Source organism: Schistocerca serialis, chromosome 3 (genome assembly GCF_023864345.2).
Source record: "Schistocerca serialis cubense isolate TAMUIC-IGC-003099 chromosome 3, iqSchSeri2.2, whole genome shotgun sequence".
Lineage (NCBI taxonomy): Eukaryota > Metazoa > Arthropoda > Insecta > Orthoptera > Acrididae > Schistocerca > Schistocerca serialis.
In genome coordinates this window covers 456,939,519-456,956,552 of record NC_064640.1, presented here as the reverse complement: position 1 = coordinate 456,956,552, position 17,034 = coordinate 456,939,519, and positions in this window count along the sequence as shown.

Genomic DNA, 17,034 nt, shown 5'->3' with positions numbered 1-17,034 from the left:
CCCAACTCGCGTATCATATCTGTCACACTCTCTCCCCTATTACTAGATAATACAAAACGAGCTGCCCTTTTTTGCACCCTTCGATGTCCTCCGTCAATCCCACCTGGTAAGGATTCCACACCTCACAGCAATATTCTAACAGAGGACGAATGAGTGTAGTGTAAGCTGTCTCTTTAGTGGACTTGTTGCATCTTCTAAGTGTCCTACCAATGAAACACAACCTTTGGCTCACCTTCCCCACAATATTATCTATGTGGTCTTTACAACTGAAGTTGTTCGTAATTTTAACACCCAGGTACTTAGTTGAATTGACAGCCTTGAGAATTGTACTATTTATCGAGTAATCGAATTCCAATGGATTTCTTTTGGAAATCATGTGGATCGCTCACACTTTTCGTTATTTAGCGTCAACTGCCACCTGCCACACCATACAGCAATCTTTTCTAAATCGCTTTGCAACTGATACTGGTTTTTTGATGACCTTACTAGATGGTAAATTATAGCATCATCTGCGAACAACCTAAGAGAACTGCTCAGATTGTCACCCAGGTCATTTATATAGATCAGGAATGGCAGAGGTCCCAGGACGCTTCCCTGGGGAACACCTGATATCACTTCAGTTTTACTCGATGATTTGCCATCTATTACTATGAACTGCGACCTTCCTGACAGGAAATCACGAATCCAGTTGCACAACTGAGATGATACCCCATAGGCCGGCAGCTTGATTAGAAGTCCCTTTTGAGGAACGGTGTCAAAAGCGTTCCGGAAATCTAGAAATATGGAATCAACTTGAGATCCCCTGTTGATAGCGGCCATTACTTCATGCGAATAAAGAGCTAGCTGCGTTTCACAAGAACGATGTTTTCTGAAACCATGCTGATTACGTATCAATAGATCTTTCCCTTTGAGGTGATTCATTATATTTGAATACAGTATATGCTCCAGAACCCTACTGCAAACCGACATCAATGATATAGGTCTGTAGTTCGATGGATTACTCCTACTACCCTTGTTAAACACTGGTGCGACCTGCACAATTTTCCAATCTTTAGATCAGTGAGCGAGTGGTTGTATATGATTGCTAAGTAGGGAGCTATTGTATCAGCGTAATTGGAAAGGAACCTAATCGGTATACAATCTGGACCTGAAGACTTAGATGTATCAAGCGATTTGAGTTGCTTCGCAACCCCTAAGGTATCTACTTCTAAGATACTCATGCTAGCAGCTGTTCGTGTATCAAATTCTGGAATATTCCATTTGTCTTCCCTGGTGAAGAAATTTCAGACAACTGTGTTCAATAACTCCGCTTTAGCGGCACAGTCGTCGGTAACAGTACCATCGGCACTGTGCAGCGAGGGTATTGACTGCATCTTGCTGCTCGTGTAATTTACATACAACCAGAATTTCTTCTGATTTTCTAGCGAATTTAGAGACAATTTTTCGTTGTGGAACCTATTAAAGGCATCTCGCATTGAAGTTCGTGACAAATTTTGCGCGTCTGGAAATTTTAGCCAATCTTCAGGATTTCGCGTTCTTCTGAACTTTGCATGCTTTTCCCATTGCCTCTGCAACAGCATTCGGACCTGTTTTGTGTACCATGGGGGATCAGTTCCATCTCTTACCGATTCATGATGTATGAATCTCTCAATTGCTGTTGCTACTATATCTTTGAATTTGAACCACATCTCATCTACATTTGCATAGTCAGTTCAGAAGGAATGGAGATTGTCTCTTAGGAAGGCTTCTAGTGACACTTAATCCACTTTTTTAAATGAAATTATTATGCGTTTGTTTCTGGTGGATTTGGAAGAAACGGTATTGAGCCTAGCTACAACGACCTTGTGATCACTAATCCCTGTATCAGTCATGATGCTCTCTATTAGCTCTGGATTGTTTGTGGCTAAGAGGTCAAGTGTGTTTTCACAACCATTACAATTTGCGTGGGTTCATGGACTAACTGCTCGAAATAATTTTTGGAGAAAGCATTTAGGACAATCTCAGAAGATGTTTTCTGCCTACCACCGGTTTTGAACAAGTATTTTTGTCAACATATCGAGGGAAGGTTGAAGTCCCCTCCAACTATAACCATATGAGTGGGGTATTTATTTGTTACGAGACTCAAATTTTCTCTGAACTGTTCAGCAACTATATCATCAGAGTCTGGGGGTCGGTAGAAGGAGCTAACTATTAACTTAGTTTGGTTGTTAAGTATAACCTCCACCCATACCAATTCACATGGAGTATCTACTTCGACTTCACTACAAGATAAAAATGTAGTTAGAAAAACTTGAGTTCCATTAATTTTAATGATCCTCAGTCAATAAACAGTAAAATTTTGTACATGAATTAAAATTAAACTTCTAATATTTACTTACATCTGCTTTCATTAAATCCATCATTCACACAGTAGCTAATTACTTGGCTATTACAACCAAGTACTGTCAATAATTAAAGTAAATTATCCATTTCAATGATCCTCAGTTAAGAACAGTCAAATTATGTACAAGATTTAAAATTAAACTTCCACTGTTTACAGACTTAAGACTTACATCTGCTTTCCATACATCCATCACTCACACAGTAGGTAGTTACTTGGCTGTTACAACCAAGTATTGTCAAAAATTAAAGTATAGTAAATTTTCATTAAAATGGTCTACTGTACTTATTGAGAAATTCATGGATGGAATAGAAAGAGTTGGCCGCCAAAAATTCTTTTAAATTTTGTTTAAATTGTGCCTTGTCTGAAACTAAACTCTTAATGGTTGCTGGTAACTTATTGAAAATATGCGTTGCTGAATACTGGACTCCTTTCTGGGCAAGAGTAAGTGATTTTAAATCTTTATGTATATTGTTCTTATTCCTAGTATTGATACTGTGTACTAAGCAGTTACTTGGAAAAAGAAATGTGGTATTTGCAACAAATTTCATTAAGGAATAAATATACTGAGAAGCACTGGTTAGTATGCCCAGTTCTTTGAATAGGTTTCAACATGATGTTCTCGGATTTACACTACACATTACTCTTATTATACGCTCCTGTACTCTATTTCTTGGTTTGTGGAGTTACCCCAAAATATGATACCATATGACATAATGGATTGAAAATAAGCAAAATATACCAGTTTTCTTAATATTTATATCTCCTGTGTCTGACATCATTCACATTGCAAACACAGACTTGTTTAGGCACTTTAGCAGTTCATTAGTATGTCACTCCCAAGTGAATTTATTATCAAGTTATAATCCCAAGAATTTTACACTCTCAACTTCTCCTATTTCCATGTCATCATATTTTATACACACACTAGAAGGTAATCTCTTGGAAGTTCTGAACTGCATATACTGGGTCTTTTCAAAGTTTAATGACAGTAAATTGGCTGTGAACCACTTATTAATGTCAGTAAAAATTTGATTAGCTGCCCTTTCTAAATTTATATTTGATTCACTATTTACTGCAATGTTTTTATCATCTGCAAATAAGACAAATTTGGCATGTGGTAATGTAACATATGACAGGTCATTACCATACACAAGAAAAAGTAGTGGACCTAGTATGGAACCTTGGGGAATACCACATGTAACTTCTTCCCAGTCAGATGCTGAAGTGTTATGTAATGACACCCTTTGTTTTCTATTAGTAAGATATGACTCAAACCACTTAACAGCACTACCAGTGATGCCATAATATTTTAATTAGTTAAAAGAATGCTGTGACTCACACACTCAAAAGCCTTTGACAGGTCACAGAATATGCCAGTTGCCTCTAATTTGTTGTCTAATGAATTAATGACATTTTCACTGTAAGTGTAAATAGTCTTCTCAATATCAGCGTCCTTAAGAAACCCAAACTGTGACTTTGACAGTATGTTATTTTCACTAAGGTGCCTAAGTAGACGCTTGAACATAACCTTTTCAAACAGCTGGAAAAAGTGAAATCGGTTGATAATTTCATGGCATTTCTTTGTCTCCTTTCTTGTGGAGAGGTATAACTTCACCATATTTAAGCCATTCTGGGAATTTTCCTGTGATAAGTGATTGATTACACAAATAACTTCAGATATTACTAAGCTCATATGAACACTCTTTTATCAACTTTGTTGATATGTTATCATAACCACTGAAAAGCTTTGATTTCAAGGACTTTATCATGGATTTTGTGTCTTTGGGTAGGATAATTGTCAATTCCATTTTGCTGAGATTGCTTGTGTGCACTGATCTCAGATATTCCATTGCATTATTTACTGAACCTAACAACCCCATGCTATCAGTAACAGAGACAAAATACTTGTTTAATTGGTTTGCAACACAACATGCATTTGTTACCAGGGTTTCATTTAGTTTTAGAGCTATTTGTTCCTCCTCATTTCTGGTCCTACCTATCTCTGACCTAACTATAACCCATATTGTTTTTATTTTATTGCTTGATGTATTTATCTTCTTCTTGTAATGCAAGTGTTTAGATTTCTGGATAACCTTCTTCAATATTTTGCAGTAATTTTTGTAATGAGCTATAATGCTAGTATCAAAGGTGTCTCTACATTTCAGATAGACTTTCCTTTTTGTCTTACATGATATCTTTATCCCTTGTGTGATCCATGGTTTCTTATTAGACTTCTGCTTAATTTGAGTTACCTTCAGGGGAAAACAATTTTCAAATAAGGTGCTAACTTTATTAATGAATGTTTTGTATTTTTCATTTGTGTCTTGGATGCTGTAAACATCAATCCAATTAATTTCTTTGAGCAATGTCCTAAATTTTGTCAGTTGTTGACTGTTTTATTGGCCTTCCGTACTCAGTTCTGATAGATGTTTTACCCCGACAATTTTCAAAATTTAATGTTAGGTGTTGCATGTCATGGTCAGATAGCCTATTTACTACTGGTTTTGTAATGTGGCTTAGTTACCTACAATTGTCTATAAATACATTATCAATGGCTGTCTTAGAACATTTGTATACACTAGTTGGGAAATTTACAGTAGAAATTAAATTGAATGACAATATAAATGATTTCAGTAACTGTTCACTGACAGTGTTTTTCAGGACATCTATATTAAAATCACTAGCAACCACTACTTCTTTGTTTTTTAATTTTAGATGAGATAATAAATGAACTAATAATGAATGATGTTACATGTTGCTATAGCATACGATCTTTATTTGTATATGCTGTATGTGGTGCTGCTTGGTTCTTCGTTTTAAATGGAAAACAATGTTTTAGCTTTGATCAGTGGAAGTTAGCCCCCCCCCCCCCCCCCCCCTCCACCTGATGTTTGCTTGTATCAGTGGATAAAGTAACCTATCAGTTATATGTTTTCCCTGTTATTGTTTGTGGTCAAACTTGATTTTCTTATACATCTATGTATAATCCTGACATGGTGTAGGTGCTATTTTGGTAAATACTGTTTTGTATGACTGGTTCATACATCCTGATATGCTACATTCTGTATCTTGTTGTATGCACTCAGTAATTTTGTAACAGTTTATTGGATGAATTATAACTTTAACAGGATGATTTGAAAATGGGTTCATATAAGCAAAAATTAGTCATCAGTTAAATAAAAAGCTTCAGTTGTTTGTATATTGAACTGGTTACACAAGAGAGAGAAAATAAGATTACACAATATAGAAAAGACACAGAACATGCCTCATGAATGTCATTTGTACCTGAAGAATTACAAGAGGATCCTCAAAAATGTTGTAAGGAAAGCTAAAAGAACTGCAAATGACAAATACATTGAAAATTCAAAAAACAAATCTAAAGCTGTATGGGAAGTTATAAAAAAATCAAACAACAAGTGAAACTAAACAATATAAAAATATAAACTTATGTTATGAAGGACAAATGATTTCTTGCCCAACAAAAATCATAGGGACCTTCAACAAATAGTTTGCAAATTTAAGTGAACAGTTGGTGAGTGGACTGGAAAAGCACAACAAAATATCACCTCCATCATCCAATAGCGTGAGAAATGTTACTACATCATTGTTCCTTTCACCCACAAATACTGGAGGAAATTTTATCAGTTATAATAACCTTGAAAACAGGGTGCTCATGTGGAATTGATGGAATACCAGACGCAATTATTAAAAATGCTATCTTGCCTTAGCTGAACCCTTGACACACTTGTCATCTAGAACCTTCCCTTCATGCTTAAAAACAGCAATACTGAAACCACTGCTCAGAAAAAGAAATCCAGATTGTGCCTCAAATTATAGACTAATAACCCTACTGTCTGTATTTTCAAAAATTTTTGATTTTTTTTTTTTTTTTTTTTTTTTTTTTTTTTTTTTTTTTTTTTTTTTGTAAGAGCTTGTCTGATTTCCTAAATAAAAATAAAGTTCTCTCTCCCTCACAACACAGTTTCAGGAAATACTATTCAAATAAAAGTGCAATATTTGAATTTCTTAATGAAATCTATACTAAACTGGATGCAAGTGAGTTTGTGATGGGCATATGTCTTGATTTATCGAAAGCTTGACCATAATGACCTATTACAGAAGCTTGACCAATTAGGAATTAGAGGTATATCCAAAGAGTGGCCCAAGTCATACCTATGTGGTTGTAAACAGGTGGTTGAAGTGCAATATACTGACCATAACAAAATCAGCTACTACTACTCAGGATGTGAAAATGTGAAATTTGGGGTCCATTAAGGATCAGTATCAGGACCCATTCTGTTTCTCCTCTATGTCAGTGATTTTATGTACAACAAGTATTGCCAAACTACCCTCCAATTTGCAGACAATACAAGCTTCCTTATTAGTGGTAAAACAGAAGAAAAACTAAAAGACTGCTATCCAAACAATGAACAGTGTAGAACGGTGGTTCAGCTGTAACAAACTAATTATAAACAAGTAAAGACAGTACAACTGAACTCCCATAATCTAAAAGGAAGACACCATCCAAATGTACAAATAGAACTAAGGGGCAGAGTTCTTGAAAGTGTTGACAGCACAAAATTTCTGGGATTCTGTCTCCAAAACAACATAAAATGGGAGGTACACATTGAATATTTGCAAAGAAAACTAAGCAAAACCTACTACATGATAAGGATCTTAAAAACTTGTTGCAGCAAAGCCAGTCTGTTACATTTATACTACTCCTATGTGCATTCTGTAATTGAATATGGCATAATCTTCTGGGGCAATGCAACAACAAATATTAAATTTTCAGGATGAAAAAGGGTAAACAATACAAAATCATGCAGAATCATACTCAAAAAACAGTCAGTTCTTCCTCTTCCCTGCATTTTTAGTACAAAATATCAGTTTTTATCAAACAATATATTGATAGACACCCAGATATCTTATTAAAAGTGGAAATATGTCTGCATACAATACAAGGCAAAAATCTGACCATCATATGAAACAGGTGAGAACATCATTGTGCCAAAGATGCACTCTATATACTGGGATAAAGATTTACAATAATGTGCCTAACCATATTAAATCAGTAAGTAAACTCAGTAGTTTTAAGGCTGAAATAAAGGCATATTTAATGGATCATTGGTTTTACAGTCTGACAGAGTACTTAGAAACGAGAAAACAAAATAAAGATGCATTATGAATATTCTACTTTGTATGTTGTCTCTAAGGTTTGTTGTATAAAAGATTCTTTGCTAAATTATTTCAGTATCTAGTCCTTAGGAATGCAATACAAAGTGTATTTTATCTTCTAAAGACCTAATCATGTCCAATATCCTTGTATATATTCTATGCATGTAGGAATTGAAGGACTAAATAAATAAATAAATAAGTTGCCATCCTGCAATTAATCGAGCAGGCTGGAATTCCATGTAATTCTTTTTCCAGACTTCTCATTGGTTTTCTTCACAGCTTGCTCAAGGTACAGATTGTATAATAATAGGACTGGGCTATAATGCTGATTCACTCCCTTCTCAACTATGAGTTCCTTTTTAAGTCTTTTGATTCTCATGATTGCAGTCTGGATTATGTACGTGTTCCAAATACCATACCATTTCCTGTATTGAAATCCTTCTACCATCAAAACTTCAAAGAGTGTAGTCCTACTACCCTGATGTTCATAACAGCTTACCCACATATGTATTTTCTTATTCATTATTAGGCCTAGTCCTGCATTACCCTTACCTGAATTTGCACTGTATTGACAAACCTCTACTGACCTGACCAACGGTCTTTTTCTTTCTGTCACCATATTTCTCTCTATATCCAACTTCAACATGTACATTTCCCTGTTTTAATTCTTCAACCTATCTACCAGATTAATGGATCTAACATGTTGCACTATAGTGCACAGAACGCCAGTTATGTTTCTCCTGATGTTTACATCCTCTTGATTAGCACCCACATGGAGATCCAAATAGGGGAATATTTTACCCAACTGAATGCCATCAATCATTAAGCCATTCAATAGAGCCATATATGCTCAGGAATAAATAACAACTGTAGCTTCTGCTTGCTTTTAGCCATTCACAGTACCAGCACAGCAAGACCATGTTGGCCTAATGTCCAGTTTAGTAATGCTAACTGTTGCCTATACAACTACTGAAAAGGCTTCTTGTCTCTCTTCAGCAAATACAAGTTGGTCTAGCCTCTCCACAGATACCCCTTAATTATGGTTGCCCTACAACATGGCTATGTGTATCACTGAGGCATGCAGGCCACCTCACCTTAGTAACATCCATAGTTCATGGAGGAATGTTTAAATATCACCTAGAACATTCTGTGGATAACAAAGCTGAAGCCATCCAGAAGTGTTAATACATTGTTTCTCTTCCTGTCCAGACCATATACCAGTTTGGTTAGGTTTTTTTAGGTACAAATGATCCATACTTAAAGGATGGAAAGTTGCACAGGACACATCAATACCCAAGAATGGAAATAGAAGTAACCCACAGAATTACAGAACTATGTCACTGATGTCAGTTTTTGGTAGGATTACGGAAAATATACTGTGTTCAAACATTATGAATTACCTCAAGGGAAATGATCCATTGGCACATAGCATGGATTTTAAAAAATATTGTTTTTGTGAATCACAATTGGCTCTTTACTCACACAAAGTAATGAGCACTATGAACTGGAAATCTCTGATTGATTCCATATTTCTAGATTTCCAAAAGGGTTGTGACACAATTCCTCCCAAGAGGCTTCTAACTAAATTACCTGCCTACAAAATATTGTCTCAGTTAAATGGATTCACGATATCCAGCAATAAGGGTTACAATTCATGGTAATTAACAGAGTCATTGGCAAAACATAAGTGATATCTGCCACTCTCCAAGAAAGTGTTATAGACTGTCTGTTGTTCCTAATGTATATGAATGATTTAGCAGACAATCTGGAAGCTGTTTTAGATTGCTTGCAGATGATGGTGTCATTTATCTACATCTACATCTACATCCATACTCTGCAAGCCACCTGACAGTGTGTGTGGAGGGTACCTTGAGTTCCTCTAGCGGTTCTCCCTTCTATTCCATTCTCGTATTGTTCGTGGAAAGAAGGATTGTCAGTATGCCTCTGTGTGGGCTCTAATCTCTCTGATTTTATCCTCATGGTAGGGATCCCAAATGCTCAAGCAGTGCTCAAGAATAGGTCGTATTAGTGTTTTATAAGTGGTCTCCCTTGCAGATGAACCACATCTTCCCAGAATTCTACCAATGAACTGAAGATGACTATCTGCCTTCCCCACAACTGCCATTGTCCCACTTCATATCGCTCTGCAATGTTACACCCAAATATTTAATAGACATGACTGTGTCAAGCGCTACACTACTAATGAAGTATTCAAACATTACGGGATTCTTTTTCCTATTCATCTGCATTAATTTACATTTATCTATCTTTAGAGTTAGCTGCCATTCTTTACACTAATCACAAATCGTGTCCAACTCATCTTGTATCCTCCTACAGTCACTCAAAGATGACACCTTCCTGTACACCACAGCATCATAAGCAAACAGCTGCACATTGCTATCCACCCTATCCAAAAGATTATTTATGTAGATACAGATGATACCCTCACCTCCGATGAACACTTACCATCGAGGACAACGTACTGGGTTCTATTACTTAAGAAGTCTTCGAGCCACTCACATATTTGGGAACCAATCCCATATGCTCGTACCTTAGTTAGGAGTCTGCAGTGGGACACCGAGTCAAATGCTTTCCGGAAGTCAAGGAATATGGCAACTGTCTGATACCCTTCATCCATGGTTTGCAAGGTATCACGTGAAAAAAGGGCGAGCTGTGTTTCACAGGAGCGATGCTTTCTAAAGCCATGTTGATGCATGGACAGCAACTTCTCTGTCTCAAGGAAATTAACTGTATTCGAACTTGGAATATGTTCGAGAATCCTGCAACAAACCAATGTTAAGGATATTGGTCTGTAATTTTGAGCATCCGTCCTTCTACCCTTCTTATACACAGGCGTCACCTGCGCTTTTTTCCAGTCACTCGGGACTTTACGTTGGGTAAGAGATTCGCGATAAATGTAAGCTAAGTAAGGAGCCAATGCAGCAGAGTACTCTCTGTAAAACCGAATTGGAATCCCATCAGGACCTGGCAATTTATTTATTTTCAACCCATTCAGCTGCTTCACAACTCCAGAGATGTCTATCACTATGTCCTCCATACAGGAATCTGTACGAGACTCAAACGGCAGTATGTTTGTACGATCCTCCAGCGTGAAAGATTTCTCAAATGCTAAATTTAAAATTTCAACTTTCGTTTTGCTGTATTCCGTTGCCAGGTCAGACTGATCAGTGAGTGACTGGATGGAAACCTTTGACCTGCTTACTGATTTTATGTAAGACCAGAATTTCCTTGGGTTTTCAGCAAGAGCTTTTGCTAAGGTATGATGGTGGTACTAGTTGTATGCTTCGTGCATTGCTCTTTTTACAGAAGGATGAATCTCTACTAACTTTTGCTTGTCCTCATTCTCCCAATCTTTCTTGTACCATGAGTGCAACTGTGTTTGCTTCCTGAGCATTCTCCAAATTGCACTGTTAAACCACAGTGGGCCTTTTTCATCCGTAACCCACTTTTTTGGCACATACTTCTCAAATGCGTAATTTACAATGTGTTTAAAATTTGCCCATAATTCTTCCACGTCCATCATGCCGGAAGTAAATGAAGTTGATTCGTTTACTAAGTGGGATGTTAAAAACTAGTCTACTGTGTCATGGTGTCTTATTTTTGGGGGTTTTACATGCCCAGTAAAACACTCCTTTACTGTTCAAAATCGAGCAATAAGAATTATAAAAGGGAATACCCCTAGGTAGTTTTGTATGGAAATATTCAAAGAATTGCAAGTTATGACTCTTCCATCTATATACATCAGTGAAAGTTTATGCATTTTGAAATCCCACCTCCAGCTCTTTTCTTTCAATAGTGGTTACCAAAACTATGAAACTAGACAAAGAGTTGACTTCCATGGAGAAGTACATAAGAAAGCCATGTATCAAAAAAGTGTAATAGATCATCCCAAAATTCTTTCTGCTGCACATTTTTAAAAACGAGCTTAATAAAATACTTATAAATGAAAGCTTTTACAGTGTTGACGATTACATAAATTTTATGAATTTGAGGACATCGATAACTTAAGTTACTGGATCTAATGTAAACTTGGAATTTGTTTGGTTTATGTATTTGTTTATCTGTGTGATTGTATATGTATGATTTTCTTCTGTTTCGGTACTTAATTATCTTAACGGATGTGTACTGACACTATCATTTAAGTTTTTTTTGTGTCAACATATGACAAGTCCTATATCACTTTATATGATAAAATGGATGATCAACAAATAATCAATAAATCAAATCACACAAATGAACAGATTGCAGAGTCAACTAAATATGAGGGGTTATGATTACAAGAAACTTAAACTGGAACAAACACACTGAAATTTTGTGGGGAAAGGTAAACCAAAGACTGTTTTATTGGCTGAACACTTAGAAGATGCAACAGATCTTGTAAAGTGATTGCCTATATATTATGCTAGTCTGTCCTCTTTTGGAGTATTGCTGCATGGTTTGGAATCCTTAACAGTTGAGACATAAGAAAGGCTCAAAGAAGGGCAACTTGTTTTGTATTATCACAAGACAGGGGAGAGGATGTAGTGGATATGAAATGCAACTTGACAAGGCAGTTATTAAAACAAATGAACTTTTAGTCATGGTGACATATTTTCTAAAAATTTCAATCACCAACTTTCTCCTCCAAATGCAAAAATATTTTCTTGGTGCCCACCTACATAGGAAGAAATGATCATCATATAAACTAACAGAAATGAGAGCTCATATGCAAAGATTTACATATTTATTTTTCCTGTATACTATTTGAAAGTGGAACGGTAAAAAAAATTGTCTAAAGGTGGTTCAGTGAATCCTCTGCCAAGCTCTTACATGTGAAGTGCTGAGTAGTCACATAGACATTGATGCAGTTATGTATGGTGAATACAGTACCATGAATGGTACAGAATGACAGGCTCTAATGATATAAGCCAAATGCCAAGAGATCAGTCTTGCATTAAAATAATGTAAATTTCATGAATGAAACAATAATCCTCAAGACATATGCAATGTTGTAGGCAGTTTGCAGTGGTAGTAATAGGAAAAGGGGTAGACAGGTCGAATTTAATCATCTGAATGCTACATGCTCAATAAATTCTTTACTAAGAAGGTAAAGGTAATAATAGTGAATATTGATTCACAATATAATTATGGAGCACAAGTGCTTTTTGGAAAACACTGCAAATGAAAAAAGTACATTTAGATTTACATTGATTGATGAGTAAGAGTAATAGTGTGCTTCTGGATGTTCTGCCAAGTTGTTTCCATTTTATGCTCAATATTTTGATGACCAACCCACCCATCTTCTTCATGTACTGTGAGTTTTGGTGTTGTGTGTACTCACTGCCTGGGTGCCAACCAGCCTGTGAACTGTTAACTTGGATGCATGAGATGATTGTGCAAAAATTCTCACACTTGTTGGCTCTTGCAGTCTTCAGAATTATGTGGATAATATTGTTCCAAAAGTAAGATGGTGTGTTGCCAGACTCATACATACGTACAACTTGTGACATTAACAAGTAATAGTGGTTTTGTTGCCACTTCACCCAATGATTTTAGAAACTCTGATGGAATGTTATCTGTCCCTTCTGCCTTATTTGATCTTAAGTCCTTCAAAGCTCTTGTAAATTCTGATTCTAATACTGGATCTCCTATCTCTCTGCTGTTGACTCCTGTTTCTTCTTCTATCACATTAGCCAAATCTTCTCCCTCACAGAGGCCTTCACTGTACTCTTTCCATCTATCTGCTCTCTCCTCTGCATTTAATAGTGTAATTCCTATTGCACTCTTAATGTTACCACCCTTGCTTTTGATTTCACTGAGTCTTTTGACTTTACTATATGCTGAATCAGTCCTTCTGGCAATCATTTCTTTTTCTTCAAATTTTTTATACACCCATTTCATCTTAGCTTCCCTGCATTCCCCATTTATGTCATTCCTCAATGGCTTGTATTCCTGAATTTCCCTGAACATTTTTGTACTTCCTTCTTTCACTGATTAACTGAAGTATTTCTTCTGTTACTCATGATTTCTTCACAGTTACCTTCTTTGTACCTATGTTTTTATTTCCAGCTTCTGTGATTGCCATTTTTATAGAAGTCCATTCCTCGTTCCTACTGAGCTATTCCTTATTGCTGTACCTACAGCTTTAGAGAACTTAAAGTGTACCTCATCATTCTGTAACACTTCTGTATCCCACTTCTTTGTGTATTCATTCTTTCTAACTAATCTCTTGAACTTCAGTCTACTCTTCATCACTACTACATTGTGATCTGAGTCTATATCTGCCCCTGGGTAAGGCTTACAGTCCAGTAGATGATTGCGGCTCTGTCTGATGATGATGTAATATAGCTGAAATCTTCCCATATCATCCAGCCTTTCCAAGAATACCTCCTCCTCTTGCGATTCTTGAACAGAGTATTTGCTACTAATAGCTGAAATTTATTACAGAACTCAATTAATCTTTCTCCTCTCATTCCTTGTTCCAAGCCAACATTCTGCCATAAGTCTTTCTTCTACTCCTTCCCCTACAACTGCATTCCAGTCCTCCATGACTATTAGATTTTTCATCTTCCTTTACATACTGTATTACCCTTTCAATATCCTCATATATTTTCTCTATCTCTTCATTTTGAGCTTGCAACATCGGCATATGTACCTTAACAATGACTGTCAGCTTTGGTTTGCTGTTGATTCTGAAAAGAACAACACTATCACTGAACTGTTCACAGTAACACACTCTCTGCCTTACCTGCCTATTCATAACAAATCCTACTCCTGTTATGCCACTTTCTGCTGCTGTTGATATTACCTGTACTCATCCAATCAGAAATCCTTGTCTTCTTCCCATTTCAATTTACTGACGCCTACTATATCTAGATCGAGCCTTTGCATTTCCCTTATCACATTTTATAGCTTTCCTATCATGTTCAAGCTTCTGGCATTCCACACCCTGACTCTTAGAACATTATCCTTTTCTACTTTGATTGAGCTCATATTATATGGGCTAAAACAAAGTAAACTTTCATTGCATCACTATGTTGTCATGTACTGACCAACTTGGAGCACTAAACAGCACAGCTGTATAAGATCACAGCCAAACATTTATTCCATTACTAATTATCTCATAGGCAACTGTGTTGTTAGAGGGTTGTGCGGCTAGCTTGCAGGCTGGGCAATTTTCTTGCACAGATTGTAAATTTGTTCTCTCCTGGCTCACAGTTTAATTTATATTAATGCAGCTCATTTGGACATACAACGCAGCTTATCACTGTGTTACCTGAAGCAATAATGAAGGAACAGAAGTGGGCTCACAATTGTAAAACAACAATAGAATGGTACAAAACCATGTTATTTGTGGTTGGAGCACTTTATACATAGGCACACCCACTTGAGGGTTAAACAAGTTGTACTAAATGACAATTTGTAAAAATGTTTGAAAAAAATATTTTCTTCAGCAATAGTCCATTTGGTTTCAGATCAATATTTGGCACAGTTAAAGCTACTCTATCATTTCTGACACAATGCATCAAAAAACTTGCAAATTGATCAGCTATCTATAGAACACACTTTTTGATGTATCAAAAGCTTTCAACACTGTCCTACGAAATACTACTGAACAAGCTGTATGTATACTGATTTATGAAATTGCTACTGACTTAATGATATTTTATTTAAGTAACTGAATGCAGATGGTTGAAGTTAATGGTACTGAGAGCATTTTAGTGACCCTCAAGTGTCTGTACTAGGTCCAGTCTTATTCATTATATATACTGTGATGCAATATAGTGGGACCAGCTGTTTGCAGATGATGATGCTGTCTGCATGACATCAGAAATATTAGCAATATTGAAATATGAAGCAGTCAAGCCACAGTTAATGCTGAAGATTGGTGTAATGTGAATTTCCTTTGTATCAATGAAGAAAAAGTACAGGACTTACATGTTCTATGAAACCACTGAAGATCAAGAGAGAGAGAGAGAGTGATCAATATTATGACTGATATAGAAGTACATGTTCTCAAGTAATTAAAAACATGTTCACAGTGAAAAAGAAAAGATTAATACAGGCCTTAAAGGAAGCTAGGTGTAAAAAAATGAAGATATAATATTAACATCTGAAAATAAGACATGTGCAATGTGGAATATCATTAATAGTCAGTGCAACAGGAACATGACTTCACAGGCTGAAAGCAGTAATCTGAATGCTGTGCAGTTAAATACATTCTTCACTGAAAAGGTGCAAGAAATAATAAAGGTGATTGGCACTTCCAATATAGCCACTGACTATTATTACTGTCTGGGAAACAGCACAAGGCCTGAAAGTACATTCAGCATTAAACTGGTCAGGGTACAGGGTGTTACTAATATACTGAAGAAAATGAAGAACAATTTTAGTAATGATGTTTATGGTTTAATTTCAGCCATGTTAATGTGTGATTTAGTTCAGCTGCCTGAATTGATAACTCATGTAGTAAATACATGCATATTGGAGGCTCAGTTCCCAAAGGCACTAAAATTTGTTAAAGTCACTTGGATACACAAAAAGGCAGCCTCTCAAGTTGTGATAATTTTAGGCCTGTTGCGATTGTGCCAATCTTGTCTAAAGTAGTAGAAGCTATACTAAATAATTAAAAAACTAAAATACTTTGAAGAAAACAAAATCTCCACTGATAATCAATTTCGTTCCAGATCAGGAACTATTAAATGTGCCTTATAACTTTTAACACAATGTGTGAAGCAACTAGAAAGCAAGCTAGTGGTTCAGAATAAACTCTTTGATTTATTAAAAGCTTTTGACACTGTGCCTCATGAAATCTTATTGAACAAACTGCAATTCTATGGCTTTACAGGAAGAGCTCTGGAACTGATAAAATCTTGTCTAAGTGACAGAGTGCAGAAGGTGGTTTTAATGGTGCAAAATCAGATTACTTATCTGTGGGCATAGGTGTCCCACAAGGTTCTGTACTTGACCAAATTCTATTTTTATTTATATAAATGACTTACAATGTAACATAGCTGGGCAGTCAATTAGGACTTACTTATTTGCACATGATCTTGCAGTCTGTATAGTTGCAGGAACAGCACAGAAGGTGAAATATGAAATAGACCAATGTACTGTCAAAGTTGAAAACTAGTGTAAAGCTAATTCCCTTTGTGTCAAAAAAAAAAAAAAAAAAAAAAAAACAAGACCTGTATGTATCATGGAATAATAACACTGAATTTGAGCAGAGCTCAAACGTTGTTAATTTCCTTGGAATCTCAATTGATTCAAAATTACCCTGGGATAACCATATAGAAAAAGTAAGTAACATTAGCAAAGGAATATTTGCTCTAAGGAAGCTTCATCTTTGTCTAAACGTGCCAGTACTTAAAGTGGTTTACTTTGCTTTAATACACTGTCATATTTCCTATGGCACAATACTGTGGGGACATCAAAGCAAGGCAGATAATGACGCTACCATCAATATTTATACT